At 35.3% G+C, this 13,152-nt stretch overlaps 1 long non-coding RNA gene and 1 other non-coding gene across 3 annotated transcripts; one reads left to right on the forward strand and one right to left on the reverse strand.

The window, feature by feature from the left end:
* The first annotated feature begins 6,162 nt into the window (after positions 1–6,162).
* On the forward strand, positions 6,163–6,270 carry LOC127077457 (small nucleolar RNA R71). The gene has a single exon (XR_007787268.1). It is a non-coding gene; the product is annotated as a small nucleolar RNA R71 (small nucleolar RNA).
* Positions 6,271–7,919: 1,649 nt separating this feature from the next.
* On the reverse strand, positions 7,920–10,355 carry LOC127076052 (uncharacterized). 2 transcript variants are annotated; one of them, XR_007786750.1, is made up of 3 exons: positions 9,882–10,317; positions 8,966–9,110; positions 7,920–8,435 (listed from the first exon to the last, which is right to left on the reverse strand). It is a non-coding gene; the product is annotated as an uncharacterized LOC127076052 (long non-coding RNA). The 2 variants fall into 2 exon arrangements; XR_007786749.1 differs by lacking the exon at positions 7,920–8,435 and having other exon boundaries at positions 8,800–9,110; positions 9,882–10,355.
* Positions 10,356–13,152: the final 2,797 nt, after the last annotated feature.

Below are 13,152 nucleotides of genomic sequence, written 5' to 3' on the forward strand. Positions count from 1 at the left end.
AATGCTATTACTTCTCTTCTAAGGGTGTTGAGCTCATAGTCAATATTTCTCCTATATGGGGTACCCGTGGAAGAAGATGAAAAAGAAACATCTAGAGGAGCTCGGTGATATTCAGGCGCGTGAGGAGTCTTAGGTGGTGATGGTGACTCATCGTTATTTTCTAAATGATATCGCCAATTTTCACAGTTATGAATGCTTGTCATTTCAAGGTTTGGTAGGGTGAAATAGTGTACAACTTCACTCATAATTAGTATCTTAAACTTATTAGGCCCCTCTCGCCTTACTAAGCCTGTATTTAGATGGTGGTCTAAATCTAGCAGGTTATATCCACATATAGGAGTTAGGTGAGTTGCTTGATTGCGTAGGCCTAAGGCTAAAACGATATGAGTGACAGTTCTACCTACATAAATGTTTCCTATCATGGAGTTAGCAACTTTATCTAAGCCTGTGAGCAAGAAAGCTGCATAATTAATGGGACGAGATTGAAAAACACTGAAAATGAAGTACACTTCCTCTTTACTAGCTAGCCCAATGTTTTTTGCCTTGCCAAAGAATGTATGGGCTACAACCATCTGGATGTACCTAATGACTGAGTTATGGATAAGGGGAGGGTTCATTCTCTCATGATCAGGTGGAAAGTCCTATGAATCCTCCCCATAAGAAATCTAGTTCAGGTTGTATATCATCAAGTACCTTAGTATAAATATGAGGTCCATGTTGGAAACCTAAAAAAGTAGCTAACTCTCGGTGGTTGAGTCGGTAATCCTGCCCAAAAATCCTAAAGGTGGCTAGGCCTTTATTTTGTCCTAGTCCTAGGTGGGGTTGGTAACGAAAAGAACTTAGGAACTCTATTGTAAGGTTCTGGTAATTTGGGTGCTTTGCAACTGAGAATTCATCTCAGTTGATATGACTAAACATATACCTCACACTGTCTCTGATTCCTAAAGTTACTAGGCATGGGAAGTATGGATAACAGGTTCGTGAGATGATTCTTTCAGCTAAGACTTTGTAGTGCCTCTTCTAGGCATCATTTTCAAAATCGATCCTTATATTGTCCATGTGTTGCATTCTCAAATAATTTTGTTAGTGGATATATTTGATCTAAGGAGAACGTAGGCAACCTGAAAAGCAAGAAACTTAAACAAAGTTAGTGAATAATCAACAAGGTTTAATATTGTCGTTCATTTATTTTGGATATGGAAGGATTGAAAAGAAATTCATGGGTTGCCTCCCTTGCAGCGCTTTGTTTTATGTCGTTAGCTCGACATTCTTATAAATTCATTATTCTGGTGAACTAGCATGTGGCTCATTAAGTTTCCAACTAACATATTGATTTATTTCTTCATCACTATAATAATGTTTAAGCCTCTGGCCGTTTACTATAAATGGTCCTATTGACTTACTGCATATTTCGACTGCTCCAAATTGCATAACTTTTACTACCTTGAATGGTCCTGACTATCGGGAACGTAATTTTCCTGGAAATAACCTTAACCTGGATTTGAACATAAGCACTAGATCTCCTATTGAGAAATATCGCCTAGTGACGCGCTTATCATGCCATATTTTAGTCCTCTCTTTATATATCTGGGCACTTTCATAGGCGACTAACCTCAGTTCTTCTTGTTCATGGAGATCTAGTATCCTCTTTCCACCGGCGACTTGATAATCCATGTTTAGGGTCTTTACGACCCAATAAGATTTATGTTCTAGCTCGACCGGTAGGTGGCATGATTTTCCATACACAAGCTTAAAGGGTGTAGTTACTATAGGTGTCTTGTAGGCTATTCTATATGCCCATAATGCTTCATTTAGTTTAGCCGACCAATCCTTTCTAGAGGTAGCAATAGTCTTTTCTAGAATTTGTTTGATCTCTCTGTTAGAAATCTCTACTTGCCTACTCTTTTATGGATGGTAAGGTGTGGCTACTCAATGTCCTACCCCATAATTGTGTAAGAGTTTCTCAAATATCTTAGATATAAAATGTGATCCTACATCACTTATGACTAACCTAGGTACTCTAAATCTAGGGAAAATGTTATTTCTAAACATTTTGATAACTACTTGTGCATCATTTGTTGGAGAGGTTGTGGCCTCTATCCATTTGGATACATAATCAACAGCTACAAGTATATATTTATTTCCCGTTGAAGATGGGAACTGACCCATAAAATCTATACCCGACACATCAAAGACCTCAACTTCTAATATGTTATTTAAAGGAATTTTGTCACGTCTAGAAATGTTTCCGATGCATTGGAAATGATTACAGTTTACGACCATAAAATTGACATCGCGCCATATGGTGGGCCAATATAGCTTATCTTGAGGAATTTTAGCGCATGTCTTTGAGGTGCTTGCGTGTCCTTTATATGGAAAGGAATTATAATGGTTTATATTACTTTCTATTTCCTCCTCAATAACACAACGGCAGAAAAGGCCATCGGCTCCTCTTTTGAAAAGGAGTGGTTCGTCCCAATAAAAATGTTTTAGGTCATGGAAGAATATTTTCTTCTGTTGATAGGTCATATCAGGAGGTAGAACTTTAACTGCCAGGTAATTTACATAGTCAGCGTACCAGGGTACAGTCTTGTACACTAAGGCGTCTTCCTTTTCTATCACGATCTCAATATTTGAGTATTGAGCTTTAATATATTCATGGTAGTGATCATAACTCATCCCTTCAATGTCAATTGACGCGAACGGTTTATCATAATTAAAGTCATCATTTATGGGTACATGGTCTAGTTTTAAATTCTCTAACCTTGATAAGTGGTCAATTACCACATTTTCAGTTCCTTTCTTGCCTCGGATTTCCAAATGGAATTCCTGTAACAATAAGATTCACCTAAGTAGTCTTTGTTTTGCGTCATTTTTGCTTAGTAGATATCTTATAGCGGCATGGTCTGCGTAGATGATAATTTTTGCTCCTACTAAGTAAGAACATAATTTATCGATCGCGAAAACTACGACGAGAAGTTCTTTTTTAGTTGTTGCATAATTCATTTGAGCAAGATCTAAAGTTCTACTTGCATAATATGTGACATGTAATTTCTTATATTTACGTTATCCTAAGATAGTGCCTACAACATAGTCACTGGCATCACACATAATATCAAAAGGTTGACTCCAATTAGGAGGTTGCATAATATGGGTGAAGATTAATGCACGTTTAAGGAGATTAAAAGATTCAAGGCATTTTTCAATGAATATGAATTCAACATCTTTCATCAGAAGACCAGTTAAAGGTTTAGTAATCTTAGAGAAGTCTTTTATAAAGTGTCGGTAAAAATCGGCGTGTCCAAGAAAGCTTCTGACCTCTCTAACCGTTTTAGGTGGTTGAAGGTTCTCTATGACTTCTATATTAGCTTTATCAACCTCAATTCCTCTTTCAGACACTATGTGTCATAGGACTATGCCTTCCTTCACCATGAAGTGGCATTTCTCCCAATTTAGTACTAGGTTTACCTTTACACACATTTCTATAACTTTTTCTAAGTTAGTTAGGCATCCTTCAAAATTAGATCCACATACGGAAAAATCATCCATAAAAACTTCCATGATGTCGTCTAGGAAGTCTATGAATATTTCCATCATGCATCTCTAGAAGGTTGCGGGAGCATTGCATAATCCAAATGGAATTCGACGGTAGGCGAAAGTTCCATAAGGAAATGTAAAATTTGTTTTCTCTTGGGCATCTGGGTGAACTAGAATCAGGAAAAATCCAGAGTATCCGTCTAAATAACAAAAATACGAATGTCTAGCTAAACGTTTGAGCATTTGATCAATGAACAAAATGGGAAAATGATCCTTCCGAGTTGCTTTGTTTAGCTTCCTATAATCTATACACATGCGCCATCTAGTTTTTGTGTGTTTAGCTATAGACTCTCCCTTGTCTTTTTTTACAACTATAACACCTTCTTTCTTAGGGACGACGTGCACTGGGCTAACCCATTGACTGTTTGAGATTTGATAGATTATTCTAGCTTCTAATAACTTTAGTACTTCCTTCCTTACTACATTTCTCATGATAAGATTGATCCTCCTCTGATGCTCTCTAGAGGATTTAGAGTCCTCTTTTAGCATAATTTTGCACATGCATATAGAGGGGCTTATCCCTTTTAGATCGAAAATGTTATGACCTAAAGCCATAAGATATTTCCTTAATACCATCAAAAGGCTCTTGGTTTCTTCATCTTTGAGATCGACACTAAATATGATCGAGTGATCAAGTCGTTCATCAAGAAACTCATATCTTAGATTCTTGGGCAGAACCTTAAGTTTTACTGATGGTTACTTAGGGCTAGGCATAGGATCAGGAGTAAGTGCTAAGCATTCTCTTAGGTCATCATCAACGTATCAACTATGGTATTCATACTCATCTTTCATTTCTTTGGTTGGAAGTTCTATTAATTCTGTAATTGGTTAGGGAGGTATGGATGCTAACTCTTTTATGCATTAATCAATAATGTCTATAAAACAATAAGTGTCGTCCATAGTAGGGGTGTTTAGAAATTGAGAAGGGATAAATTAGATTTTCTCTTCTCCTAACTCAAATGTTAACTTCCCTTGTTTCACGTCTATTATTGCACTGACTGTGGCCAAGAAAGGTCTTCCTAAAATGATGGGTATATTAGAATCTTCCTTTATATCCATGACTATGAAGTCAGTAGGGATATAAAATTGGCCAATGCGAACTGGAATATTTTCCAGCATTTCCATGGGGTACTTAACATAATGATCTGCCAATTGGAGGGACATTCTAGTGGGTCCCATGTCTCATAGCTTTAGTTTTTTACATATGGAAAGAGGAATCAAACCGACGCTAGTTTTGAGATCGCATAATGCATGGTCGATGACAAACGTGCCTATTACACAAGGAATAGAAAAACTACCGAGGTCTTTCAATTTACGTGGCATGTTGTTTTGGATAATGGCACTACACTCTGCGGTGAGTGCAATTGTCTCGTCATCTTCAAGTTTCTTCTTATCTGACAATATATCTTTTAGGAACTTAGCATATGAGGGCATTTGAGTAGTGACCTTATTGAAAGGTATTGTAACATGAAGTTGTTTTAGGAGCTCAATGAATTTCTTAAATTGACCCTCTTTCTTGGTTTTGGATAGTCTTTAAGGGTATGGTATCTTTGGTTTATACGGAGGTGGAGGTACATAAGCTTTCTCTTTCTTGATGGCATCCTTATTAGTGATATTCTCTTCCTCTTCACCTATTATTTTTATTACTTGACTCTCATCAGTAACCTCTTCAGGTCCTTCCTCTACTCTCCTATACATCATAGGGTTTTCAACTCTTAGGTCTACTGGTCCATCTAACTCTGTCCCACTTTGTAGTGTGATAAAGTTTGCATTTCCCTTAGGATTTGGTTGAGATTATCCTGGAAATGTGCCAACTGGAGTAGCAATGGCTTCTTGTTGTTGGGAAACTTGAGAGATTTGAGTCTCCAACATATTGTTATGCATAGACATGGCTTCAACCTTATTTGCTAATTGTTTTACCAGCTCGTTAGTATGAATGTTTTGATTCATGAACTCTGTTTTTTGGGTTTGGGATGCAGTGAAGTTTTCCATCATAAGTCATAAGATTTACTTTCTATGAGAAGGAGGAGCAACAACATTTCCCTTTTGATAACTTGGAGGGTTTGTAGGTGGAGGGCTTGGTGTAAATAATGCGTTATTATTATTGTAAGAAACTTTGGGATGATTCCTCCATCCAGGATTATAGGTATTGAATTAAGGATTTACTTATGCATAGTTAACATGGTCTGGTGTTGTTCCAGTCAAGATTTGGCAATCAGTGGCCATATGTCCTTAGACTCCACAATTTTCGCAGTTTAAGGCTACAACATATACAATGGCTGGAGTGGTTATAGTTAAATTGTTGATCTTTTGGGTAAGTGCCTTGACTTTAGCATTACATGATCAATTCTATTGACTTAGAATATTCCTCCTTTCTGTTGGGTTTTCTGAACACGAACTCTTTTAGTTCCCCATTGGTAATGATTTTGAGCCATGTTTTCGATAAGTTGGTAGGCTTCCTCGAAGGGGTTATTTATTAAGGCTCCGCCAACAACAACATATATGGTCATTCTGGTGTTGTATAGTAGACCATTATATAAAGTATGAATGATAAGCCATTATTCTAATCCGTGATGAGGACATAGTCTTATCATATCTTTATATATTTCCCATGCATCAAAAAATGATTCTCTTTCGGCTTGTTTAAACGTAGTTATATAATTCCTTAATACTATTATTTTGCTTGGTGGAAAATATCTGGATAAGAATACCTTTTTGAGTTCATTCCAAGTGGTGATTGAGTTTGCCGGTAAAGACTGTAGCCATGCTCTGGCTCCATCTCTTAGGGAAAATGGAAAAAAAACATAGTCTAATGGCTTTTGGATTTGCACCGCTACTCTTTAATGTGTATGCATACTGTACAAACATTGATAAATGAATATTTAGGTCCTCGGTGGGATTTCCAGAGAACTGGCTATGTTGCACAATTTGCACATGTGACGATTTCAATTCAAAAGTGTTCGCCTGGGTTGCAGGTGGAACAATGCTTGACTGTAGTTCGTCCTGATACGAAACTGTATAGTCCTTGAGTTGACAATTATCAACTTCGGCCATGGGTTCAAATATGGCTCTAAGTTCACGTATTCAACATTTCAGGTGAATGTAACGCTCAATTTCGGGGATCGGTTGTTCTAACTCCTCTATGTCAGAGCGAGTGTTGGGCATACAACTGGTAAAAATAAAATAAAATGCCTTAATCTATACGGTGCAACAATTCAGTTATGATGTTTACTAATAAAAGTCTCCGACAACAACATTAAAAACTTGATATGCTTGTTTCATGTGATAGCTTATCCGCAAGTGCACAAACTTTATCAAAGTAATACAAAAGATGTCGAACCCACATAAACTTTTAGTCAACTTAACCGCTATCTACTGTCGCTATGTAAATTTAAGGCATATCAACTTTTGTTTGAGAAAGGGAATATAATTAAAGTTTGTTTCTGAAAACAATTAAAAGTGTGACCGAAATGTAATTTCCAATCACTCCTCTATGACTCAATAAATATTTGACATTTATTTTGGTTTTTAAAATATATTTTTTTGGAAGAAATGATTAACTTAAAAACATTACTCACTTTAGCGCAACCCGTGTTATGCTTCGAAACCGTAAAAGTCATGTTGTCACTCCACAAATTACAATTTCGAAACAATTTTTGAAAACTAATAAATCCTAATTAATGACTAAAGCGTTGTCACTGTTTTTAGAAACTAAATCCAATTTTTACGATCGGGTGAACGATCTCACATTGTCACGCTATTGACCATTACCTGAGTGTTTTCATTTTCGCGCAAAACTTTTTGACTTTAAAAACTAAAAATAAGAACCAAAAAAATAAATTAATATTGAAATTATACACCAATTTGATTTACTGAGTCCCGTCAGAACGACAATCCTCACATCCGGACTCTAGAAATTTTAACCTAACATAATTGAAACAAAACTCATATTATTATTATGCATGCAAAATAGAAACATGGATATGATGATAATAATAATAATAAATATAAATAGTAGCAATGCAATATCTCTCTCTCTCTCTCTATATATATATATATATATATATATATATATATATATATATATATATGGAACAATACATGTAAAAGCAATTATATATGTATATGGTAGTAGATGACAATGATATGTAGCCATTAGAAACTAAAAACAGTAACAATAGGAATTACCAAAACAGTTAAAAACAAAAATTGCAATATTAAGAACTTTAAATAAACAACTACAGAAAATTAAAGAATATAAACGCTTATAGAAAATAATATTGCGCGGGAAAATAAAGCAGAAAACTTAAACGGAAGATAAATGAAAATAATGGCAAGATTAATTAACCGTTGATCCAAGTACAAGCATATGAATTCCGAATTCGCAAAGCAATGATGCACCAATTGCCCGAAGTGAACAATTGAGTATTATTGTACAGTGTAAATTTTCTGCCTACTTAACTCTAAAAAAAAAGCTTGGATTCCTAAAACCTAAAAATTAAACCTATATCTAGGGTTGTGACTCTAAGGTGATATAGAATTCATGCAAAAATCAGTTGAGGAAAATGTGGGTGAGTGGGAGAGAACTCAGTTATGCAACAACTAAAATTCTGGGCACGAAGTCCATGGAGTTCACCACGACCTCATGGTGTTCTCCATGAGTTTAATTTGGGTTACATGGCAAGTAAGAGGGCCATGGCGATCGCCATTCCCCTATGGTGAATGCCACACGCTGAAAACACCATCTCTTCAAGTGCTTCATGCTTATGTGCTCTTTTCTCCACTTTTGGGCCAATTTCGCTTCACTTTATCTCATGCCAACTCCAAATGGGGAATTTCTATAACACAATCAAAATACAAACATAAGACTTCATATAAACACAAAATGGATATAAAACAGATAAAAAATGCATGCGAATCGAGTCAAAAAATGCTATAAGTTTCATGATTATCAACTACTTTGCATTTTAATTAGTCCTTTGGTTCTAAGGTTAGGATGATTGGTTATGGCTAATTTAAAACCTAGAATTAAAAATAAATTTTAAATAAATCCCCACATTCATATGCATCTTTTGTGAGATAATAATCGTTCTATCACGTCAAGATTGAATTTGCATACTTAATTTGATTTGGAATTTGAGTTTTCTTTAGCTTTGATCCTTAGAATTAAGTAAGCGTGTCAAGTTTTTTTGGGGGGGGTCATGCACAAAAGTCAAGTGAAGTGTCATTTGATTTAGAATTTAGAATTTGGGCAAGGTCACAAATTTTTCGGATACATGATTTCAAAGCCTAATAAAGGAATGTGCATTTGGAAAATAAGAGTTTAATTCTTTTTTTTTCACAATCTATAAACTTCATGGCATCTCACAGTTAATTAGATTGACGTAAACCAAACTCTAACGATTTTAAAGCCTCCATTTGTTTTTGTCCAAAAGGAATTCAAGTCACGCGCCCTCTCTATCTTCAAGCAACCTCTAGCCATGCCCACTTTGGTAAAATTCATTTCTTAAAACCTAATGCACAAAAAAGGAGAAAGATTTAGTTTAAAATTCCCTGTGTATCTAAACCATAACAAACTGTTGAATTCAAACAATGCAAATAGGAATTATGTAGCATAAGCAAGAAGTAAAATTACAGCAAGGAGAAGTCACAAAGAATTTTCCAAATTCACACAAGTTTTTTTTACTACAATAATAATTATCTAGCAAGTTCACTTTTAATTCAAATTCAAAAAAGAATGAGGAAAAGGACAAACAAGAGTAATAAAAAATTCAGTAGTAGAAACCAATTTTCACCAATTTGGCAAGACCACTTTTGTCCTCCTAGAAAGTTAGCAAGGCTCACTACTATTTTAACTATTTTCTGCAGCAAACACAACAAGAGGTCCTTTGCATAAACCCTAATTTCCTCCCTATATAACAAGCAGCAACAGAGCCAAGGGGAAGCCGTTGTAAATCATCATACAAAACCCTTGCAGCCACCATATTCATATATCAGAGATAAAAAACCTAACAACCATTACAATACATATTTAGAGAAACATATCAAAGAGCACACACAAAGAATTCTAACATCCAGATACACATAGAAAAAACCCATACCCTATTGATACTACACAACATCTGAGGAAGCTCTGAAGAATTTATCCCACAAACCCTCATAGATTCCTCACTCTCGCATATTCACTAGGAAATCCAAAAATTCAAACTGAAACTTCCTTATCCGAACTACTCAGAAGCATCATAAGTGAAGAAGTAGAAAGAACGAAAGAGGAAGCAAGTCACCTTATTTGACCGAAGCTGAGAAGCTTCGATTCAGTATTCATAGCTTTTTGAGTTATTTTTATTTACATTTGTATTGTTGATTGCTCGCTTAAATCCTTATTCCCTTTAATGATTGATGCTTGAATGTATTTAGATTTGAGGTTTTAAGGATTGTTGAGGTTAAGGTTTATTTTTGTTGTGTGTAGAATGTTTTTGCTTCTGCTCACCATGCCATCCTCTGTTAGCTTATGATGTGAATTATGTTTGATGTCACGTTAGCAATGAATGTAAGTTGAGTGTGTGTTTTTGTTTCGATTGAATTTGGCTTTAAGGATGCTTTGTGTTGTTTTGATTGAAATCGAGTTTTGAGGCCATGGTTGTGCTTCGATTTGTTTCAAATGCGGAAGTTAGAAGAGTGAATGACTGTGAGAAGAAGAAGAAGTTGACCTAGGTTTTGTTTAAACCGTTTCCTTCTTTTATTCTATTTTTGGAGTGAGTTGAAATCGGGTGGGCCAAGCCCAATCCGGTCCTCCTCTGATCCATGGAAATATGAGCTAGTTTTATGAGCTACACCCTGTTTCGAACTCATACTCCCCACGCTTATTTCTTGTTCTTTTTTCTCCTTTGTGGTTTTGAGCCCAATATAATGAAAACTAAAATAACTATACACCTTTTTATAACATTTGTTTTGAATAAATTTCTTTTTTCTTTTATAAAAAATGTTTTTTATTTTAAAAAAATGATAAATAATAATAATATTTTGTTTTAAATTTAATTTTCATGCATCTCAAAGTTCTTTTAAGGGTTATGGTTAAGAATCAACTTGGATGTTTGGGTTATTTGATTAGAAGTTGTATGTCATTTTCTTGATTGTATGATTTAATCTTGCATTGAACTTTTAATTTGTTAAACAAGAATGATACACATAATCAAAATAAATCATTCAAATAAGATTCAAACCTTGATCAATATTAATTGAGTGTTCAAAAGATCTCACCATTTCCCATTTACCATTTTCATTAACTTCAAACCTTTTTCACTTACACGAACCAAACCTCGATCAACATCAAGTGACTTTTCTTAAATCAAATGCAATATCAAACCCCTTTTCTAAACAAACACAAAAGAAGAGGACCATTGGAGTCTAACATTTCGATGGAACCCTCAAATGATCGGTCCCGAGGGACACGTTTTGGGGTAGCCGCTTATTCTTTCTTCCACGCCAAAAACACTTAATAAACTTAGACTAAAAAGGACATTTGGAATCTATAATTTCGATGGAATCCTTGAACAATTGATTCCAAGACACGCGTCTTGTCCTTATTAAGTGTTCGTTACCCATAAAAAAAAATCTTAAAAACCTTGAATGGAAAATGACTGTTGGAGTCTAGCATTCCGATGGAACCCCGAATGTTTGATCCCTAGGCTTATGTCTATTTCTCATCGAGCGTTCGTCGTTGCCTAAAACACTCAACCAATCAAACTCTTTTCATCTCCGTTGTGTGATATTCAAAGACCTTTTTCAAAAACGAAAGGTATTTTGTCTCGAGACGATGCTAGAACAACGATTCATCCACAATCGTGTGAGTTAAGATAAGTGGAGTTTTCCCGTGAATGTTGATAGTAAATCCATTCAATGTGATGCAAACATCCGCTCCTCATCTGTTTTGGGTAGAAAGCAATACTTTTTCGTCGATTGATACAAAATAGCTTATACTAAAATTGACCAACAAACAAACATTTTCTACTCAGAACTACATATGCCTTGAGTTCTCAATCGCACCCGGAGATACGTATGAGTGAGACCTGCAATCTCGTCAGGCACATTTATCAAAAACTTTTTTGCGACTTCTTTTCTTTTCCTCTTTAACTTTTTTAATCACTAGAAGAAAACAATTAACATAAGCTAACATTCAATCACAAGTTAAACTAAAAGGTTTCCATTGAGTACAATGGACGTGAGGGGTGCTAATACCTTCCCTTTGTGTAATCGACTCCCGAACCCAAATATGGTTACGACGACCATGCTTTTTTCAAAGGTTTATCAATATTTTCCTTTTCCTTTATTGGATTAAATAAAGTTCGGTGACGACTATGTTTGAACTATTTTCTGCGAGCATGCGTTCTGCTTCACGAAGGATCAAATTTTTCGAGGTACAACACACTTTTTCTGGGCTTTTCTAATGCGTTCTGGTCCATTCTGAAGCTAATAAAAGGGGATTTTCCGCACTTTCACAAGGGTTACAATTTAGAGAGAGTAAAGCATTATTTATAGAGCATAAATGGTGATTTTTAGAGCATTTGAAGCCATTGGGGGCCATCAATTAAAGGGATTTCATATGTTATCTTTATCTATCAATTGTGGTATTGTTAATTTCACTATGAATAACTAAGCTTCTCTAGGTTAGATTGTGTTATGATGAACCTATTTCACTATTGTTGGATTCTATGTTGATTTGACTTTGCATGAACCTTTAGATCTATAATGCCATTCAATTGCTTATTGTTCTTAATTCTTTTTATCTGATATACTCTTTTAATATGATCTTGGGTACATAGGGAATATTGATAATTAGTCTATGTGTTGGACTATGGTAGTTGTTATACTTATGCTAGTTGAATAGGAATAGGAGACTCTGAGTAGTGGCATAGGGAATCAACGTTCTATACATCGCCTAACGTTACTTATGCTGACAGACTAGGGATAGAAAGCTTCAAGTAGTGGTTAATGAGTTATTTCGTGAGGGATCGATTATAACTATTTTGTTAGTTCGCCATGGGGTTATAGTGATAAGTGTCATGTCGCCAAAAATACGGAGTCGCCACCATAATTTATTTATTCCAGAGGAAAGGGAAAATATCGATAAAACCCTTAAAAGAAAATAAGATGGTCATCACAACCAAGAGCGGAATCGGGAGTTGATTATGTAAGGGGAAGATATTAACACCCTCACATCCGTTGTACTCAACATGAACCATTTTATTTGTTCTTTACATGAGCGGGTGTTCTTATCTGAAGGTTACTTGCGATTGCTAAAAGGGGAAAATAATTTTACTAATTAGTGTGCTCGCCAAGGAATCAAACCTGCATGCCTACATATCCTTATAGTGCAATAAGGAAGTTAGAACTTAGTAGTTCATGGTATAAAATACAAATATGTTGGTTATTTTTATTGAATGATGTTAGTATTCGCGTTCTAGCAGTTAAACATTGCTTGTATGCTTGCGCATGGGAGACTTAAATGTTTGTTTGTTTGCGATAGAATGGATGTCCTTTGATCGCATTCTAGCA

The sequence above is a fragment of the Lathyrus oleraceus genome, chromosome 4 (assembly GCF_024323335.1).
Source record: "Lathyrus oleraceus cultivar Zhongwan6 chromosome 4, CAAS_Psat_ZW6_1.0, whole genome shotgun sequence".
Classification (NCBI taxonomy): domain Eukaryota; kingdom Viridiplantae; phylum Streptophyta; class Magnoliopsida; order Fabales; family Fabaceae; genus Lathyrus; species Lathyrus oleraceus.